Source organism: Cyprinodon variegatus, unplaced genomic scaffold (assembly GCF_000732505.1).
Source record: "Cyprinodon variegatus isolate N-32 unplaced genomic scaffold, C_variegatus-1.0 Scaffold4, whole genome shotgun sequence".
In the NCBI taxonomy this organism is placed as follows: Eukaryota; Metazoa; Chordata; class Actinopteri; order Cyprinodontiformes; family Cyprinodontidae; genus Cyprinodon; species Cyprinodon variegatus.
This window is the reverse complement of record NW_015150457.1, coordinates 2,685,915-2,707,880: the sequence shown is the minus strand read 5'-3', so window position 1 is coordinate 2,707,880 and position 21,966 is coordinate 2,685,915.

Here is a 21,966-nt window from a genome sequence, read left to right as displayed (position 1 = left end):
GGTGGGGGGTGGGGGGTTTGGGATCTCTGTTCCCATGCATAGAGATGTCTGTGGCATGCACTCACCTGACATAGACCTACATAATCCTACAATAATATGATATTTACAGTTGATTTATTAAAAAATGCTTTTCAGTAAAAGTCTACAGCAATAACTCCAATAACAAATGATAATTTCTTTCAAAATGTATTTATTAAAAATGCTTAACAATTCCAGTAATGAATGAATAGCACAATGAAAGAAATAATGTCTCATCTAAACATCCCTCACTTAACAATAAAAGTTAACAATAACTCTCAACTCCCAATATGATGATACTATGATGATAGCCTCAGCAATGAACGAAATAATGTTTGTTCTGTAGGTTATTGAAAAAAATTAACAAATGAGCTAATTAACATAAAATACCTCTTGTGTAGCAAAAATTATTCAAAATGTACCAAAAACGAACAAACATATCAATAGACTATCTTTACTTTCGGCGTCCAGGTAGCTTTTCAGATTTCTTGCACCTCCATTGGACACCGAGACATATGTGCCTGCTTTGCACACTGTGCACAAGGCCTCCCGTTTGTCTCGACCCGGTCTGAAAGCGGGGAAACTTTTTTGTAAATTGTCGGTAAACATACATTTGCGCTTTTGCATGTTGTTGGCGTACTGACAGCCACGCAATCTATATTCTGATTAAGAACAGGGCTGCCCGCACTGACGCAGCTCAGGCGTATATCACACGCAGCGTCGTGCGCAGTGCCCTAGCGCCTGTAAATTTAATGGTCCAATTAAGGTAATTTAAAAAATCAGGACATTTCCTCACTTTCTAAAAAAAACCCGGGACGCCCGGGACAGGACGTGAAATACGGATATGTCCCGGAAAATACGGACGTTTGGTCACCCTAGTTAATTAGCCTTCAAAAGTATAATTATTAAATAGAGTACATCGGTAAAATGTTTAATCTCAACATAAAATAATTGGTCTGTGATAGGCTTAGTGGTTTGTAGAAAACATAAATGAACAAACTATTAGGATCCAGCAATGTGGGTGTGAGTTTAGTCTGTGTTTCTGCTGGAGGAAATAGATTGCCTAGTGGAGACCCAACACCTTTCTGCAGTCACTTATTTAAGGAGTTACTGGATGACTGTTCTTCTCCTGAAGGAGCCAGGGCCATAATAAATCTGTAGGAGTTGCAAGATACACATGCCGTCCATTCTTTTTGTAACACCTTTTTCTACATAACATGCAATAAATGATCTAAAAGTCTTTGGCGGAATCAGGGGCAGTGCAGTCTAGCAAAAACCTTACAACCTAGTTTTGCTATTCTTAGCATCAAGCACGGGACCCCAACTGGACTTTCTTGTGTATTAATAATCATAAAAGCAATATAACCTTTTTATGCATCAGCGGAGATTAGATACTTCTTATATGATGCACACCCTTTTTAGAGCTGCCAAACAGGTGCTGATGGTGAAGTCACATAACCTGGCCTTTATGGCAGAGTGGCAAGAACAAAGTCTGAAATTAGTGTAACACAACACTTAAAAGAAGTAGTGCTGGTTCACTGAGACCAAGATGTAACTTATGACTTACATGTAAATCTTGCTGTGGCAGGGTACTAACGTTATTATTTTTTATTTATTATTTTGATGTGGTTGATTTTCTTCAGTGGAGACAATCAAATGGGTCAGAGTTGAAGAAAAAAGTGGTTAAGGTAAAAGGGCTGAAAATAAAAGCTATATTGAAAAACCTTAAAACTGGGCAGAACTAAAGCAGCAAAAAGATATAATTATTTCTAAAGTGCATCTGATTACAGATGCACACCTATTTTTCCTAAACAAGTTTTAAAATTGGGAATATTTTTCTTCCTCGGCAATTATATGACAAACGCTACATGGACGTGGGAAGTGGGGGTGCTGCAGCACTCCCTAGTGGCGAGAGGGAGATTTCAAAAAAATTTATTAAAAATACTTTTGCAAAGTATTTTGACTTTTTTATTTTACTATTACGTGTATATGGATTTTAATTTAATTATTTTTAAGCCTAATCAACACAAGTTCATGGAAGTTAAGTTTTCATGGCAGCGTCAGGCAAGCTAGTGGTCACAGAGTAAAGAGGGGGCCTGCTTGCGGCAGCAGGCTAGTAAATTTACATAGTTTAATGACAGAAGCGAGGAGGAAATATGGAACCGAAACAGATTTCAGATTTTTTTGGAAAACCACCACCAGTGTACAACACTAGTCCTGCAACCATGACAACGGAAAGCAGCCGGAGTGAGGAGACTGTCCGCCACTGTGCCGCCTCTGATAGCAGTTGCCCCGGCAGGCCCAGCCCCAGCACCCGCAACCCAACCTAGCATGTAACCAGGGCACCGTGGCTGTACAGTAGCTCAAGGGCATGGTCCTGCCGAGCACTTTAATATCTATTCGTGGAATTTATCGTAACCATAGTATTTTATTATTTATTTTTATTATTGATTTACTTTGATCCTGTGTTCTTTGTGTAATGGACGTGGAGAACGTTCAGTAATTCGCAGTTGTAGGGAAGTGGCTGTTCCAACCATTGCATTTCCGAATTCTCCCGAGTGATCCCCGACTTTACACGAGTGAATAAAGTGAATGTGATAGGTCGATTATCAAGGGGGAGGGATTGTTGTTGTGGACGATTTGAAAGCATATTTGGTTGTGGCCAGTCTGTCTGAAGCATCTTGCTAACCAGTTAGTAACTTAGTGCTAGTAGGTTCCCAATCGGAAATTACATTGGGACCAAGTAGCACGACATTGTCAAGGAACTCTGTGGACATCGGAAACTTGCAAGAGGAGGAAAGTTTTGTGTCGGGGGTGGATGAGTTGCCTCCATCATACATTTTTAATTTAGAGGAGGATAGCGGGGACAAAGTTGTTGTGGAAGAGGACGCCAGGGCGGCAGAAGCTTGGTTTGGTGTAGAAGGCTTACAGCCGTACATGTTTGAGCCCTTGCCTAGTAACGCTGCCAGTTCTGTTAGCTCTACGCCTGCCGAAGACAGACGTCCATCCCCGTGAACACTGGGACGGAACTCAATGGTAAAGCGAATGATTCTCATTTCTTATTTCAACCGTTGTGCATATTAGCTGCGGAATATGAATCAAGATGCTATGACTGAAAAAATTTGATTGACAGATGAACGTTGATATATGATTGGCCGAATTTAGGTGTACAAGCTGACGTATAACTAACTGGCCTGCATAAAAAAATGAAAAACCCTCACAGATTTTAAGAATTTTATAATTTTTGGGACAATATGGTCTGATAAAGAGTATTTATAGATTTATATACATGTTTAAGCCAGAATGATTTGAAATTTAAATATGACTTCCCTACGACTTTAAATAGTATAATAATATAATTATTTTGCTTAAAAGGATTTTGGAGCTAATAGAGTCACGTGTGACATAAACATGGTGACTTAGGTTCATCCCAAATCTACATTGTTATAGTGTTATTGTGAATTTTAATTAGTAGCGCATATGTTCACCTGAGAACTGGTGATGTCTGTTTAAATGAAAATAAAGTAGTGAATCTAAATCTATTTATCTATTTATTTATTTTTATTTATTGCATTTTAAATAGGCCACATAGGTCTTTTGTCCAAAAAAAGCAAATAAATATTTCATTACACCCCCTGTTCAAAATGACATCGAGCAGCCCTGAAAATCTATGAGAGATTTTATAAAGCAAACTTTTCTGGTCCAGCTAGTAAAAAAGTCAGTTGGAAGCCTGAGAAGAAACCCCAATGCACCTAAACACCATACCTCAACCATGGCCTAACCTAACTATAAAAGAACATCAGTGTCACACAAGCAGGTAGAGATTTGTTTTTAGAACAGAGCACAGACCAATAATAGAAAGCTAACCCTTTTGTTCCACTGATATAAATAGATCTAAGAATAATGTTTCCTCTTGGTCCCTGTTAATGCTCGAGGGTAGAATATACTGTCTTTCCACAGCAAAGACAATGTTTCAAACAGTAATAACAAGAATTGCAAACATGACGTTATGTAATTTGTTTCCCGTTTTTAAAGTAGTTCATCCAGTTAGACTAACCTGTACATCAATATGATTACTTCAAACTTTGACCAAAATGATTAGTTAAAAGTTTTCTGTCAAAGGAATACCAGCTGATTGCATCGACTCATTGACTTTTCAGCAATCCCTCACACAAAGCATTCACGTAGTGACAGTGGGAGACAGAGAGAGCATAACGCTAGAGGTTGAAATAACAAATACTGCAGAATGGAAGAATATAAAGGTAGAATGAAGCAGAACAATGAAAAGGGGACCCTATGTCCTCCAGCTGTCAAAGCCTAAAGTAGTATACTGTATGGAGATAGCTTAGGATAGCCTGAGCCAATCTAACTATAACATTAATCAAAAAGGAAACTTTCAAACCTTGCCTTAAAAGTAGACATGGTGTCTGCCTCAATGAAAAAAATGTAGTTGGTTCTGCAGGAGAGAAGCCTGATTGCAACATGTTTTTTTTTTGTTTTTTTTCCCCCCATGCTTTCCCCATGCTGTTTACATTTGATCACTGCTTTACTTTCTGAAAGCTGTACAAAATGAAGTTTTGTTTTGTATACACCCTGTGTATACAAAATGAAAATAAGAGCTGTCTAAGAAGTTGTCCCATTCTTCTTTGAGAAAATCTAGGAACCATTAATAAACTTAAATTGAGAGTGAAGTGCTGTAAGGAACATAAGGAATGATCAGATCTCTGATATAAGACGGAGCTTGGCCATTTAAGGCTTTATATGTCATAAGGATGATTTTTTATTATATTCTGGTTTTAACAGGAATCTGGTGAAGAAAAGCTAAGACAAGAGAGATACTCACCCTTGGGCTGTCATGATCTTGGCACTGATAACTGGCCTGATTACTCATTTCATTCTCCTGCCTACCTCCGCTCAGTTCTTATTACCTTTCATCTGATCCCCCTGCTTCAGTCTCTATTTAACCAACTTTCAACCAGTCATCAGTGTCCCATTATTCGAGTCTTTGGTGAGAGTTCTGTAGCATGCCTGAGTGTTTCTGATTGCCTTATTCTGACCCGTTCTGCCTCTGGACCTCTGAGCCTGCCTGCCCCCTTTCTGACCTTTCTTCGGACTCCTGCTGGATTGTGCCTTTGTACAAAATCTGGAACTGATTCCTGATACGGTCCTGGATTTCCCTTTGGTACCTCTTCGGATCTGTGATCTCCTGGCCCTGACTCCTGAGCATGTTCTTGATGTTCAGTCTTGGCTTTGGGTTCGACCTCTGGATTATTCTGCCTTCCTTCGTCTGCTCAGTTCTGATCTCCTGCCTGTCCTCCAACCTCTGAGAATTCCGCGATTTGGACTCTATTGACAGTGCCAATTGGGTCTTGTTGGCAGCCGACCGGCTGGAACCAACCCCATCCTCTCGACATGGACTGAACTTTAAGACCAGTTAGTGACTCACATATTCATTACCATTCTCTGCCAGATAGTGGTGGTCACTAAAACCGGACATACACTGTTCGTTTTTTCAGTCATTGCATGCAGCAACATCTCACACTGTACGACGAAACTGCAGGGTTTAAAAGCTCACAATGCATATTCTCACACTGTCGGACCCGATTCACTGATGCGATCTACCTGCTCACACTGAACGTCTGAAAACCATGTCGGACTCAGCTCCACAGTGAGATGGCACTACTCGGACTCTTCTATCCGGAAGCCAAGAAAAAGAGGAATATGTAGATCACTAGAGTGAAACTAGCTGCCTTGGCAATTTGTGCAATTCAGTGTGCTAAAAGCCCAAAAGGCGACAACGTATTTGGACAAGGCATGGCAGAGCAAACTTGCCTACTACAGTCTGTCTTTACAGAAAGAACTCCATTTCATTTGCACCCCCGCCATGCTTATGTGTTTTCATTTTAGAGAAAGAAGAAGAAAAATCGTTGTTTGTGCATGTGCACTAAGGGATTTGCCCATGATGTACGACTGAATTTCAAACACGTTTTATTTTGTCTCGACCTCATAATTCCTGATCGGGAGGTTTTTTCGTGAGAGGCTGATTGACCCTTGTTACCCCCTGTACACTATACGATGCACGACGCACGATCAGGCTGAAAGTCGGCCCAATCGAAAAATTCTTGCACGAGAAGAAAATTGGCCTGAAAAGGGCAAAAAATAGTACAGTGTATGCTTAACCTGTGTTCTCCTCGTGCAGAGGTTCCTGCCTTAGATGCCGACGCTGTTCTCTACATCTCCATCTTAAATAATCATTTTGTGAAGCCTAAGTGTCTATCAAAGTGTATTTGTAACCAAGTATTTCATATTAATGCAGCAAACAAATATAAGGCACTTTATAGAACAGTAAAAAATACTACACAAAAAAACAGTAGCTTCGCTCACCTTTGTCTTTATGTAGAAATCCTCCTGTTTTACTTCTTTGAACCACATGGATTAATTATCTACATTGAGACAGTTTATTCTTTCTAAATGGCATTGTAAAGACTGAATAAGTCACCTCCAAACCCAGTTTTCCCTCCTCCATTCACAAACTCTGATGTTTTCAGTGTCTTTTGCTAAGCCAGCAGACAAGTGCTGCCCGGGGCCATTCCTGATCCTTCTGTCCTCTTCCTTGCAAAAATCTCCTCTTCCTGTACGGAAGTTTATTGTGATCGCCCTGACTGTCACCCACACTTCCCAAAGGAAAGTGACAGCAGCTTTACTCACCCGCTGACCTGTGAAGACGACAGAGGAAGCAAAGAAAACAGAAAATTAGTGGGTGTACTTGTGGATATGCGTGTATCCTGACTAAGGGTTTCTTTTCTCTCCATTAAGGAGTCAACATAATACTTGTGAAATCAGCAAAACTTTTGTATGTCTCATGTGTTTAGGGCCCAATCTTTCTCTGACCTTCCCAACACCATCCTTATTTCTTGTTCTGCCTGTTTTTAATTGTTTTTTAATTAACTATCTGAGCTCCAAAAAACAGAAGCCAACATATATCATGTGACTAAGATCGCTGAGCCTTGAAGAGAGAGAGAACAAAGTGGATAGATTGAATGATGGAAAGATTATGTCCATCTGCTGTGATGATCACTCTCCAACTTTATCTGGCATTGGCATTTTCTCAGTCCAACTGGCCCAATTAGCCCCACAGGACCCCGGAACTGGCCTCGTCTTGACCCAGTTTTGGGCTTCCATTCTGGGATTGCTGACATATTCATCCCCCCACTGAAATGCTCGCTTCTTCCTACGTAGGGGTGTTCAACAAAGATTAACCTGTGGTCTCCTAAGAGGAACTATGTGTTCCAGTTGTCTGAGGACTTTTCTCTAAAAGAAAGGGATGTTGAAGATGAAAAACAGAAGAAAAAAGGATGCGTTTAAGAGATGGGTGTAGGTGGGGTGGATGGACGGAGAGATTGTGGGTACAGAAAGAGATACAGGGAAAGGGCAAGTGAATCATGCTGAGATAAGTGTGTGTGGGAGAGGGTTAACACAAAAGTGAGAAGAGAGAACAGTGTAAAGGGAAATGCCTAAATGAAAAGCTGAGGTGGAGGTTATGCGACCGAGCCAAACAGAGTGGAGGAAGGCTTTGCACAGAGGCAGAGATGGAGAGATAAAATAATGAGGAAGCAGGAAGCATGAGGACATAGGATGGATTAAACTGTGAAAACAGTTTTTTTTTTTGTGTTTTTTGCTTGCAGTTTGAACCACAGATGGGTAGTAACTTGTTGCAATTACCCATTTCAATCATTTGAGTAATTTTTCAAATTAAATGTTTATCTAGCTGTAGTTTAACTGCAAGGTGCTTTTACGTAAGTTGTAATGTCTTTTGAGTATTGCTACTCTAATTTAGCAAAATATTGTGTCACAACAGCCACCTCTGGTTTGAGCTACATGTTTTTAAGTGTTATTTCAAACAATTTATATTTACATTATTAATCAATGTATAGAGTTACCCTTTTTAATACTTTTGTCATAGTCAGGGGTTTTCATATACACAATTATATTTGCTTATCTTTTCTTTAAACTGGGAAACTGGTCAGTCCTACAGGGTTTTCTTTCAGTTTTCTACAAATTTATCAAAACAGCTTGCTGGAATTCTCCCCTCTAACTCCTAATTTTTCTTTATATTCTTCTCCTTATCTACATATCTTAGCAATCTTAGTTAGGTCTGATGAAAGGCATAGATAGATCAATATTTTAAAAGCTTCCCACAGATGTTTTGCTGAGGACTGCCTGGGCTACTCAAGGACTTTGTTGCGCTAAATTTACGAAGAAAAAGGTCCATCTGAGATCCTCCCTGGGATACTTCAACAACTTCACAGGAGTTAAGTTAAACAACTGACAAACAAGATTTGAAGTAAAGAATATTTGTCAACCTCTGTTGTCTGTGCAACGGAAACCAAGTGGTAAAGTCAGTGGAGTAGTCTGTAGACCTGCAAGACTGAAATGTCTTAGCTAGATAAGGAAGGCTACAAAACAAATTTAGGTGATGTAGTTGTTGAAAAAAAAGCACATTGGTATAGGTAATGTAAAAAAAAAATAAGTATCCAGGACCAAACTGACCATCTGACCATATTGAGAAATCAAACTGTAAATGTTCATTGCCACCAGAGGGGCTAGAGGCTTATGGATCCAATTAGTTTTAGCCAAGGCCAACTGTCAGCGGGTTAAGAAAAAGCCTTGTACACAGAGATTTCTAAAATAATTCAAATGAAAGTAGGAGGGAGCTTCAATGTTCTCTTGTGAAAACTTAAAAACATCCAGAATGTATATAAAACCTCCACTAATGGGGAAGGAAGGGAAACTAGTGTGTACAGCTGCTAAGATGCAACCACATATTTTACAATAAGATTTAGTCCACATTGGTCTCTACCGTATCCTATGGGACAGTAAGGCTAAAACAGCTCCTGGTATAATAGTTTTACAAATACATTTTGCACAAAAATCATAAATAAACCATAAAACAACTTTTTTATCTGTAGCAGCTAGTAGCAACTATCCCGGGTCCATCCTGGATCCCCTGCTATTCAATATCTACATGCTCCCTCTTGCTCAGTTAATAAAAAACAACAACATCAGCTACCATAACTATGCAGACGACACACAGCTTTACATCAACATGTCACCAGGTGATTATGAACCAATTCAAGCACTGAGGAAATGCTTAGAAGAAATTAATGCCTGGATGTGCCAGAATTTTCTTCAACTGAATAAAAACAAAACTGAAGTAATAATCTTTGGACCAATAGAGGAGAGGTCTAAAGTTAGCACACAGCTTCAGTCGCTTCAGCTAGTAAACACTGATCAGGCCCGAAATCTAGGTGTAGTGCTGGATTCAGACTTGAACCTCCAGAAGCATTTAAAGACAATTACAAGGTCGGCTTTCTATCACCTGAAAAACATTTCCAAGATTAAAGGACTAATGTCTCAGCATGATCTGGAAAAACTAATCCATGCGTTTATTTTTAGTCTAATTGATAACTGCAACGGTGTTTTCACAGGTTTCACAAGTGAATCAGACAGCTGCAGCTGATCCAGAACGCTGCTGCCCGTGTCCTCACTAAGACTAAGAAAGTGGAGCACATCAACCCAGTTTTAAAGTCCTTACACTGGCTCCCTGTATCTCAGAGAATAGACTTTAAAATACTTCTGTTAGTCTATAAATCTCTGAATGGCTTAGCACCTAAATACATCACAGACTTGCTATCAGTGTATCAACCCTCCAGACCACTCAGGCCTTCTGGCTCCAGCCTGCTCTGCATACCTAGAACCAGAACTAAACATGGAGAAGCAGCATTTAGTTCCTATGCTCCACTTATCTGGAACAAACTTCCAGAAAACTGTAAAAGTGCGGAAAGCCTGAGTTCCTTTAAATCAAGACTAAGAACACATTTATTTAGGATTGTCTTTGACTGTTCAAGTTAAACAGCTCAACTGAAACATCATTAGTTCAACTTTTTTCTTTTCTTTAGTCCAACTGTTTTTAATGTTCTTTTTTGTTTCTGCATTTTTTATTTTATTGTATTTATTTATCTTTTTCCTACTCTTTCCTACTTCTAAAGCACTTTGCTTTGTATTTGTACTGAATTGTGCTATAAAAATAAATTTGCCTTGCCTTGCCTTGCAGCTAGCTGCACAGCAGTGCGAATAATACATTAAAAACCTACACATTACAAAGACAAATCAGGTTATGGTTATGCTGCATCATTCTTTGATACTCAAATTGTTAAATGATGTAGTAAACATAACACTGCAAACATATCAGTATATTTTCATGTTATAATGATTAAAATTTTGCACTGTAGTCTGGATGTTTCCCATCTCATATAATCCCTTTTCAACACCAACTTTCTTAACGAGTACAAAATACATATACTATAAAAATCTACGATGCTCACACTTTCATAAAATATATATGAGCAATTTACTTGTTCATGTTATATATATATATATATATATATATATATATATATATATATATATATATATATATATATATATATATTATTATTTATTTTTTTACATCAATGTTGGGATCAACATGGTTCTAGGAAGCTAAAGGGGTTCAAGGAGGAGAGGGATGAAGGACAGAGCAGAAGAGGAGGAGGAGGGTAAAACTCCCATCACCATGTTAATCTCCTCATTTTCATTTCTCCTACCATGAGTGGGATTAGAATGATTTTATTTAAAGTGTCAGCTTGAGCTACTGGATTGAGAAATCTGGATTTTATGGGGATTATTATTACAGTGAAAATGCGCACCCACCCACACTCAGAGAGATTTACCTTCTCTGTCGGGCACTAATGAACTGCTTGACCAATAAAAGGTATTTATTTTTAAAGTCATTTCAAGAGCAGGCATTTAGGTACAACATGACATATACATTTTAAGAAACATTTGAGAGCCTTTAATTAATTTTCTCACCTCAGAGGAAACAGTGTAATACCCTTTTTGTCTGCTTGTTTATTATCACATGTTATATGACTTTCCTTTTCTTTTCTCTCTCATTATCAGGACATGACTCTCAACAAAGCTTCATCCTTCTGTCAGATTTAACCTCTAATCTACATTAGTATAAGGCTTCCATCACTTTGGCAGAAAAAAAGGAATAAAAAAACTGCATCACCTTTTCATCCTCGGGACAAGCCTTTTTATTCCACCTCTTCTCATTACATTAAAGGATGAGGGAGCCTGCATGGCGCATTGAGCGGTATTTAAAGACACTATCCTCTTCATTGCTTTAATTTCTCTTTGTTTAAGAGACTCCCTCCGCCCGTTGCTGCAACCTCCCTCTGTTTAATTTCTCTTTAGCTGAAGACTTCCTGAATTCATCGCAGTGATTGATCTCGTTCTCGAATGAGAGTTGCTCACTGCAAGGTTTCCACATCAATGATGTGTCTGATGGTGACGGTAGCTTTGGAGGTAAAGGACAGAAAAAAAAAAATCACACTTTTTTCACTCAACAAAATACCCGTTATATTTTTCTGTTACACAAAAGTATTAACTATCAGCCTCTGCAAGAGACTTTAATGCAAATAAGGCTATCATGCCAACTGATTTTCAGAAAATAAATCAGTTTTACAAATTTCTAATAAATTAATATTTATCTGAAGAATGAGTCCTACTATTTCCTGAAGTTTTTAATAGCTGCAATCCTGAAAGAAGGGGCTCCTTTCACATCGTTTATGTTCCTTTATAAACCATTAATTAAGAATATCTAAGTTTAATGAAAACTTTATAAATTGATATGAAAATGTGGTCGGACAAAAAGATGCTGAGGTGAATTTGCCTAACAAAGAGCAAAATGAACATCAAAGAAAACATGAACAAGTAGCTGTAAACTACTCACTTCATGTGGTTTCACAGTAAAATGGGATCCCTGATTTGAAAAGAAACTGATTAAAATTCTAAGATTTTTATTTATCACATGTAAACTGCAGTATGATAAAAAAAAATAAAAAAAATCAGTTTTAACCCCTGTCAGATTTAATCACTAGTTTGGTTTTCATTTTTCTCACATTTAGATGTTTCCAAACATCAAAAGAATTGTAGATTGACAAAAAGATTCTGTTTTTAAATGAATATTTTTATTTTAAATGTAAAAACCTATTTAAACCAATCTGACCCTTTGTAAAAAAAAAAAAATATATATATATATACTCCAAACAAACAAAACAAAAACAAAAACTTGTTATAGCCTACTGCAAGGACTGCAGTCAAGTGTTTGTGGTCACAGGTATGGAGTGTTTTACTTCCCTGAGAAGGAATTTAATTAAAAACTCAAATGATTATAATTAAACAGAAAAGAGTTGGGTTACTTTTTCATAGGGTCATATATATAACTCATAATATAGATGAGTTTTATCAGATATAGGATATTGTTTAAGTAGCCCAAATAACTAAAAAGAAAGAACAGAAGAAATCCATGGGGGCCATTACGTTGAATAATGGGAAATTTTCATATTCCTTTTTTTTTTTTTAAAGGTACTTTTGAGATTGTTTCTTGTGCTCTGTTACATATATGAAAATAGCGAATGCAGCAATCAATGGTAAATCTTCTGAAAAAGAAAAATGGCACATGTTTAAAACAATCAACATCACAAGCGGCAAAATGGTGCATTTCTATCTATTTGGCCTTTGAGACATTTTGCATGCCAAAAGTTTCAACATTTCAACTACTGATTTAAATTAGATGATGGACCGAACTCTGTATGGAGGTGTCTGAGATGCAGCCTGAGTATTTAGAACATCCACAAAGAAAGCAAATACAAAAATCATTTAGGCTTAAAAAAAAAAAAAAACCTATAAAGAGTAACTGTTAAAGTCCAATACAATTACTTGACATTGAATAAATTAAAAAGGTACTGTACTTAGGAATAATAATGATGTAGTGAATGAAATAATCAGCTCCACTTGCAGTAAAGATTTTTATTTGTCTTTGGAAGTGATTTAGAGTAATAGTTTTTTAGAAATGTTGGGAGATTTCTTTCTTTCTTTTTTTATATTGTCTGCTGTTGTACTATTTTGATTGAATCAGCTATTAAACAATTGGTTGAAAATATTCCTGTGGTTTATTATGATTTCAAGGATTAAGTAAGCCCATCCCGTGGGGCCTCTTCCTGTCATGTGAAAGCTCACAACCACAGACTTACTGACATGTTGGAGGTTATCCTTAAACTCCACCATAGATACACTTGCACTCATTTTTAGAGCCAGGTCTTGGGAAGTAGGTTAAGCAGGCAGGGATCACCTCTCAGTGCCGGGGTGGGAGGGATGGGTGCTGGTGGTGGATAACAGAACGGGAGGGTACAGAAACCAATGAAGAAATGTTCCAGGGGACATCTGTCACAGTGAGCAACTTGTTAGCTGACCCCCCCTCCCCTGCTTACTGTGTGACCCACAGATTTCTCCTGCATGAATGATCAAGAACTATAAAAGTTTTATAGGGGGGACATCGCCTCTCTGCACAACCGGGGAACCCCCGTGCTAATTGTGGATGTGTAATTTAATATTGCCAGATATCTATCCCTGTATTTAAAGCTCATGCTTTGCATTTGCATGAAGCCGTCTAACTTCTTCATCACAAACATCATATGAAACCTTTGTTGTTGTTTAGCAAGGATGCATGCTGCTGAATAGAAAGCTGCATTTTACTAAAGTGCATACATGAGAACATTCCTCTCCCTCTCGCAGGTGTTTAAGCTCTACAGTAAACAAAAAAATGCTTCGGCACACACAGAGACACATGCAAATACAAAAGCCTCATTGTGCATCGCTGTGTGTCTGCTAACCCGTCCTTTTTAATCTGGGATTATGGTATTCCCATTGGGACGGCAGCGGAGGAAACAATACTTTATTTCATGGGAGGAAATGTGCAATAATGATGTTAACACCTCAATCTGCCTTATTTAAGCACCACATACGGTCTCCCATGCTCACTTCTGTGCAGACAGACACACAGAAAGACATAGTTTTAGTATTTGCCCCTCCCTCCAGCAATGCAAACCTGCCAGTTTCAAATCTAATCCTCTTAGAAAATAAATATAATCCAAATTTTCTAAATTATACCTTAGAATTTAAGCAGCAGACCACTCTGCAATATATCTGAATGAGCTGTTGACTTGGGGACCACTTATGTACATATAACATGTAACATAGTTGCTCCCACAGGGTGTAATCTGAAACCAAAATCATCCATTAACATACTATCATCTCCATTCTTCTCCATTGTATTAAACTTCTATGAGCCGTTTGAGGCTTTAGAGCTTTGGACGTGCAGCCTCTTTAATGTTATCTTCATGGGCAGAGCTTTAGAAATCCCTCTCTGTCAGTTCAGATTCAAGCATAATGAATGAAAAAGTACATCATGTTTAGACAAAGTCATATTTTATCAATCTAAAATAAAATTAGTTTAGTTTTTTAATCAAATGTAAGCCTAATGGATTATACAGGAAGAGTCTGTGTTTCCAAGCCGGTGAATAAGATCTCTGATGAAGGCTGTTAATTTTTTTTCTTATTGTGAGGCCTCAGGTGTTGCCAGTGTCACACATCAACACGCGTGGCACCGTCGTGCGCTGGCACAGATACAGCAACATATGAGAGAGGGCCAAGATGTGTGAGAGAAAGTGCGTGGATGCACGCAAGGGTGCATGCATGAAGAAGGCCTGTCCATCAGAGAAAAGGCACAAATTACTGTGGAAATTTGATGAATAACATTTTTATTCATTATTATTTCAGAAATACATTTTTTCCTTTGTAAGCTCTTGAAGTTTTAGGGGTTGCTGTTTATACTATATCCACCTTTTTCTTCATAAATGTACATTATTCAGTGCATATAAACAAACACATAGTGACATAAATCTTTAAAACAGAAAGAAAACAATGCATAATTATCAACAAATTTGAAATAAACATACAAAAATTGTGGAATTAACTTTATCAAACCCTCTTTTCATCGTTAAAGTGGGACAGTAATTTCTTTCCCGGAGTTTTTCCAAAATCTCTTGATAGTGTTGATATTCATGAGCTGAATCATGGGATGTCTGTAGATGTTTACATTTAAGAACCCTTGCCAGTTTCTGCTCACTTGAAATATGTACTGCGTGGATCCATTACAAATGTTCCGAGGTGCTCTACATAGAGCAACGTGGAAGCCCAAAATAGCGTCATTTGGTTGCGCGGACCTTGCGATTACGTCAAGCAAACTGCACTTCCTCATATTTAAATTTTGAAATTTAGATTTTTTTTATTATACTTTCTTATCTTAAGTATTCCACCCCTATAATTCTCTCTCTACAATTATAGATATAAAAAGGAGGGCAGCATAAAATATATTGTGACATTACCCCTTTAAATTAAAAAGATATTAAAATTTTCAAAAGGCTCTAAAGGTCTGGCTTAGATTATTAATTTTAATCCGTCAGTTAGATCTACAGACAGTGAACTTATCTATCTGAATATATTTTGCAAAGGTTTATTCCGGAGTTATGCAGTTACTTCAAGACTCATAAAATGTCTTTCCATCATTTACTTGTTACCATGTACATTAAAGCCTTTTAATCGGTCGACTCTATCATTACAGGAACAGGACTGTTTTAATTGCATATGCACAGGCATGTAAGAATGTGTGCATATTGAATGCTCAAATGTATGCTGCCATGTTTGTTTGTATGTGCATGAGCCTGTGTGTTTGTACCAGCTGTGCGATCAGTAATCACTTAGGAGTGAGCTAATGCACCCTTCTTAACCCAAGGGCCTCATAAGACTGAATCTGGCCCAGCCCTCTTACTGCTATTGACAAATCCATTACCCAAACAAGGTCATTAAATGACAATGAACACACAGCTGAACGCACTTGCTTTGAAGTGGGATGTCAAAATATGTCAATCATAGAGGAATCATACCTTTAAAACTTATTTATATTTTGTTAAACTATAGCGATAATCTTCAGTGCATGTTATTAAGAACTTTTTGAAACAGACGATGAAAAAAGTAAAGTATGTATTATAAAAAGTAGGACAAAAGGTGTCACATGGTATGTTAGTGTTTGCTGTTAGTTAGGATTGGCAAACATGCAGAAAAATGTTGCGAATATGAAATGTATATGAAATGAATTTTTCTTTGCTAATAAAGATACATTATCTTTGAAGGGACACTTATAATGCATTTCCATTGTGAAAATGGCAGAATCAGGAGGCCAAGCAGTCTTGGAGGTGGGACCCAAGCTGGTTAAAAGAAAAACAAAAGCGTTTTCAGTTTACGTGTCTTTGATTTTTTTATGGTGCAGCACATCAACCAAACCACACCAACCAAGAACAATGGCAGACATGTTTCTTATATACAGTTGGAACTGAATTGGAAGAACCATTATAAAAGGATATAGAGCTGCATAATAAAAAGAAAAATGAAAAAACTAATATTTTAATCAACCCAAACAAACACTTAAAACTTAACATAGAAAACACCATACATGAGACCAACCCTTTAATTTTATAATCGTGCAGTCCTGTGCACACCTGCTTGGAGAGGGAAACAGCAGAGGTGAATATTTCACAATAAGCTTTAATATTTTAACTCTTTAATTCATGTGTTTCCCTTTTAGGAAGAGTTAGGCAAAAAAAAAAATATATATATATTGTAAAGTGAAATCAATTTACCTTTTAAAAAAATAATGAAAACAAGATGAGGCATACCAAAGAAACCACACCCCAAAAAAATCTACTGCCCCCAACACATCCAAAATAAACCAAAATACAAAACCATTCATGCATGCATTATACCATATACTTTTATGCTGTGTCTGTGCATTATTCTTAAAAAAAGGATTGATTTTCTTTTTTTACAGTCAATATAACATGCAATATATTTCAGCAGAACTTTTTCAAATGAGAAATACAACAATCACTACAAACACAAAAGCGACATCCATTTTATAAAGAATTACTACATTGACATGTCACAGTGAATTACTTTCTATTTACTTTACTTTCTATTTTCTTACATTAGACACAATATCAATGGCTAACTTAGTCAATATCTTTTAGTCAGTCTGAGATAGCCAGACTAATGTTACGCTACATTCTCTACTATGAGATACATCGGTGTATATAGGATTTTATTGGTTAGTAAATCCACTGACTGTGAAATTACCTCTGCAACATCTTCCCACAGCCAGCAAAATGGTAAAATTTTGCAGCCAAATGTTACACATGTAGGCATTTTTATTTATATCTCTGTGGGAGTGGGGAGTACCAATATGGCGGCCGTTGGCTTCACTTTTTTCGGGCTACCAGCAATCCAGTGAATAAATAGAGATCAGTGGTCCAACTTAGCAAACAATCAAAACATTAATTCATTAAGGATTTTAATAAGAATTGAACTTCATTGATGTCACATTGGAGAAATTTACGACTGCATTTGACCTTTTCTTGGGGAGGAGAGGGCAGCCATCGTGGGGTGCCTGGGAAGCAGTGTGGGGTTAAGGGTCTTGCCCAGAGAGCCATGGTGGCAGTCTGTGGGAGTGGAGTTAGAACTTAGAACCTCAGGATTCCAAGCTCTATGCCCTAACCACTAGTTCCGCCACTCCCCTGAATGAACTACAGGCACCCAGCTCAAGTCAAACAAGAAGGCAACTTCAGCTATGGTGAAAAAAGTGAAGAAAAAAAAACAAGGTTGATAAGTACGAGCACAAGATACAATAACGAGCAGAAGATTTCTGTAGTTCTGTGTTTTTGCCACAGGTGGCAGTATCTTTATACATCTTAAATTGATTTTCACAAAGATCATAGCTGTTTTGAAATCATTTTGCAAACAAGAAAGAGTTTCACATTTTAGTTTCTGAGTGTGCATATCTGGTAGAAACAAGCACATTAAGATCTTAAACTTTTCACCAAAATTGGATTCTTGAATGAAATGTATACATCCCTAATTTAGAATTTGAAATGTGCTATATTTTTGTGTTTGTCTGTTTTAAAGGCAAACTATTTTATTGAATCTAAATAAAATGTGAAGTTGGTTGGTTCTAATATAGGAAAATGTTTAAAAATGTTCAAAGCAGGTTAAGATACGAAACATAATTTTGTTATAAGTTTGTAATTTAAGGATGGCTTTTGAATATGTGTGCATAATTTTAAATCTCGATGCTTTTTTAAAAGTAATGTTTAATTTTAAGACATTTTTCAAGAATAACAATTGTGCGATGAAAGAGAAACTGTACAATTTTTTTTCCTCAAAACTATGCAAGCAGCCTTTTAAAGTAGAAGAAACTCGCTCCAAAGGGATCCTGGGCTTTTTTGTCAAGGCCTCTGGGACCAAACCGTCGTTCTACAAAGAGGATCATAAATAGCTGCTAAACTGTGCTGAAAACAGCCCTTCAGAAGTGTCACAAAGACTCAGTCGGCTCCCCGAGGGTCTGATGGTAAGCAGCGCCGTTTACATATCAGTGGTCCTTGTGGCGTGTACAGTGATCTGGCAGGTTGGCGGGGCTTTGATGCTCCATCACCTCGCAGGTCGGGTGCATCAATCCCCAGGGCGGTGCTGCTTTTTAGGCTTGCCCGCCTGGGTGACAAGGGCCCCCCTTCACCACCACCACCCTCCTGGAAGCCTCCCTCGTGCCTGTACCCAGCAGATGGCCTCAAAGAGGAACCAGAGACAACGGGGCCAAGATTCAGTTCTCGAACACAGGAGCAGAAGAGCAAATGGCCTGTTAATATTTTATACAAACACTCTCACTCATCTCAAAGCGAGGAAAACGGACATGACTGAAAGCACAGCATGTGTGAGAGAGTGAAGGGGGCAAACATGTGCATGTGTCTGGGGCTAATCAAAGACTTTTTGATTAAAAATGAACAGTTTTCCCACTCAGAGGTATTTCGCAGCTTGACCCCTTAGCTTTGACATGCTTTTTTTCTGTTGACAGACAAGTAACATCTCCATAATGGAGAAAAAGACTCAAAGAAAAAGTGAAAAAAACAGTCAAACCTTTTTTTCTTCTGACACAGTCACCTACCCAATTACTCTCAGAGCATGATACTTCCTTAAAACCTTCCTGGATCTCGTGAGTGTAACCTGCAAGCTAATAGCCCCTAACCTCCTCCTTGCAGCTACGTGGAGGTTATGCTATTTGCTGGTCAGTAATTGCCCTCTTCATCAGTATCCTGTGTGCGCAGGCAGCAACGTGGCCAGCCCTAGGGTCCTACTGATGCCATTAATGCATGATTAGGGACAGTGGGGAGCAGCAGTTAGAAGGTTAAAAAGCCCCTGACAGCCCTCATCATGGACGAGGAAACTCTGAGACTGATGCAGGGGCTGCGCAGATGGGCGAGAGCGGGCGGCTGCCAAGTCCCTAACTTGTTATTCTTCCTCACCTCCAAAAAAATAAAAATGAAGCCACACTAATAAATGGCTCTGACGTGAGCATGCAGGCAAACAGATGCACGAATGCATGCGTAAACACAAGCATTAAGTGCACTTTTCACTGCAAATTCTCCATCTACTTTCTTTAATGACAAGAAATTAACTGTGTGATAAAACCGGCTATTCGGGGAGAGCTCAAGAAGAGCTTAGCTTACATAAATGAACAAGCTTTGCTTTTTAAAATTGAAGACAGATATTGAGCTTGAAATGGCAAGCAGCCTTGGGAATAGAAAGTTGACAAGTTAAACTTGACACAAGCAATCTAAACTACAACCAAAAGTGTGTGCCTAAGTGCTCAATCATGTTGCCGCTTTAGGATTCCTTTAAGTTGTCATCTTTAATACATGAGACAATTTCCAGCCTCGAGTGTGCAACAAAGTCATTAGACTCGGTGGAAAGATGAAATATAAATCAAGCGTCCCTCTCTGCCCCCTCCCTGGTGAACAGGTGGCTGGGTTGAATGAGAGGGTGCGCTAACTTGGCTGTCACTGTGTTTTCCAACAGAACCTCTGCCTTTTAAAGCCAAACCACCGTGAATTATACATCTATGGCAGTAATTCTCTCAGAGGAAAGAGAGAAAGTGAGAAGTGTGGGGGGGAGGTCTGAGAGCGAGAGATTAATGGATGGATCGGTTGTTTTTGACGCAGCAATCCTTGGCTGCTTTTCTCGCCCAACGCTTATTGGCTTTTCAGAGCACATTTATTTATTTCGTTAACAAGAGAGCGCGGCCACGTTGCTGTCACTTTTTTGGCTCACAAGGTGCCACAGCAGGCCTGTCATCTCCAACACTGCACTGCGCGCCTTTGAACCCCACCGCGCAATACAGAGTGAGAATATTAATAGTGCAACATAGATGACAGTAAAAATAAAAAGCATGGTTCTATCAGAGGCCAAGTGTCAGGGAGACTTTTGTGTCCTGCAGACTGACCTATGCAGCCGAAAAAGAGTAAAGTAATTTATTGTCATTTCAAAGACACTTATTGCTGCAGGTAGACTTATAAAGTGGCATCTATTGTCTTAACAGTTGGCAACAGAGTGGGAAATTTTGCTTTCATCAGGTAGGTACTTTTCATAACTATACTCTGTCTTCAAAAACGAATCATCCTCCTTAAACTTCCTCATGTTTAAGACATTAAAATCTCAAAATTAGAAGTGTTTTAGCTACATTTTATGGGATCAGACCAGCTCAAACTAGTGCCTCTGTTGTTAAAGGTAAATGGACGTCATTTCTAAACTATTCTTTTACAAATTAAACTTTTTATTTGTGTACATATTATCTGTTACTCTAATACCTCTGAATAAAATCCATCAGAAGTCATATAACCACTTAGTTCTTCCTGTTTGTAATTTAGTCTATGTCTAGATGCAGGCAAGGGGTAAATTAGTAAAGAAGTTAAAGTAGTGAAGGATTATAAAACAACATTTGAATATTTGAACATCCACCACACTGTTCAATCATTACATGAGAATGGACAGCACAAAGAGAGGACTAGAGAGTTCCTTGGATTAATCAGAGAAGCCCCAAGAAGCTAGCTGCAAAGATCCAACAGTTAGGTTCAAGGTTCGGTTTATAGAAATGTCACAGACAGGTTATCATGGAAGAATAGCAGGACATTGTTGAAAAATATTTTAGAAATTAACATTTGTAGTTTGGATCAAGTCATATAAGAGACACAGCAAACATGTGGAAGAATCTTCTGTGGTATAAAGAGACTGAAATCAGATGTTCTGGCTGAAATGTATGAAGGCTGCTGGGAATTGGTCTGGAAATGGATGAAACTACTGTAAATGCAGGACCAATCTAAATGGCAGTAGTCCGGTCAGACAAACTGGTCAGGTTTATATGTATGTTAATTTACAGGTATAGTGGAGGATGTTCTTTTTCTGGGTGGATCATCAAAATAAGTCCTCCTAATTGTCATTCATTCTGAATATATGTTTACGTAAGACTGGCCTATGTGTTCGTCCCCATTTTCACAGATGTGAGTCTGTGGACTCACAGACTGTGGATAGTGGAAACCGGCAAATCTTCTTTTGGTAAATAAGCTTGTATGAGCGATGCAAACAGCAACTTTTAAACAGAGCATGCACAAAAAGAAGTGGGCTCAAACGCTCAAACCTGCGTTTAAAAGGCGTTCCCTCTCGGGAGTGGGTACATGTTTTGCATGTACAATTTTTATATTTTTTTTAAAGTGGAGAGGGCAGGTCTTTTTAAAAATTCGCGAAAATCTTCCACTATACCTTTAAATATGTTAAAAATGGCTCTGTTAGAGTGTAGACCTGATTACAAATGTAGAGGTATGCCAAAACATAAGAAATACCTTCTAATGATGGTTTTCATCCAATCGGAATAAGCTTCAAACATTCTTATAAAAATAAATAATGAAAGCCTTCCCTCTCTATTGGTGTTGATGAAGACGTATCCTAAAAGACTTTCAGCTTTAATTTCAACCAAGGGGTCGGTTACCAGTTTATTTAACCCTTTAATGCCAAGTGTATCATATTTGATACATACGGTTTCTCAAATGTTTTGCGTCTGACACCTTT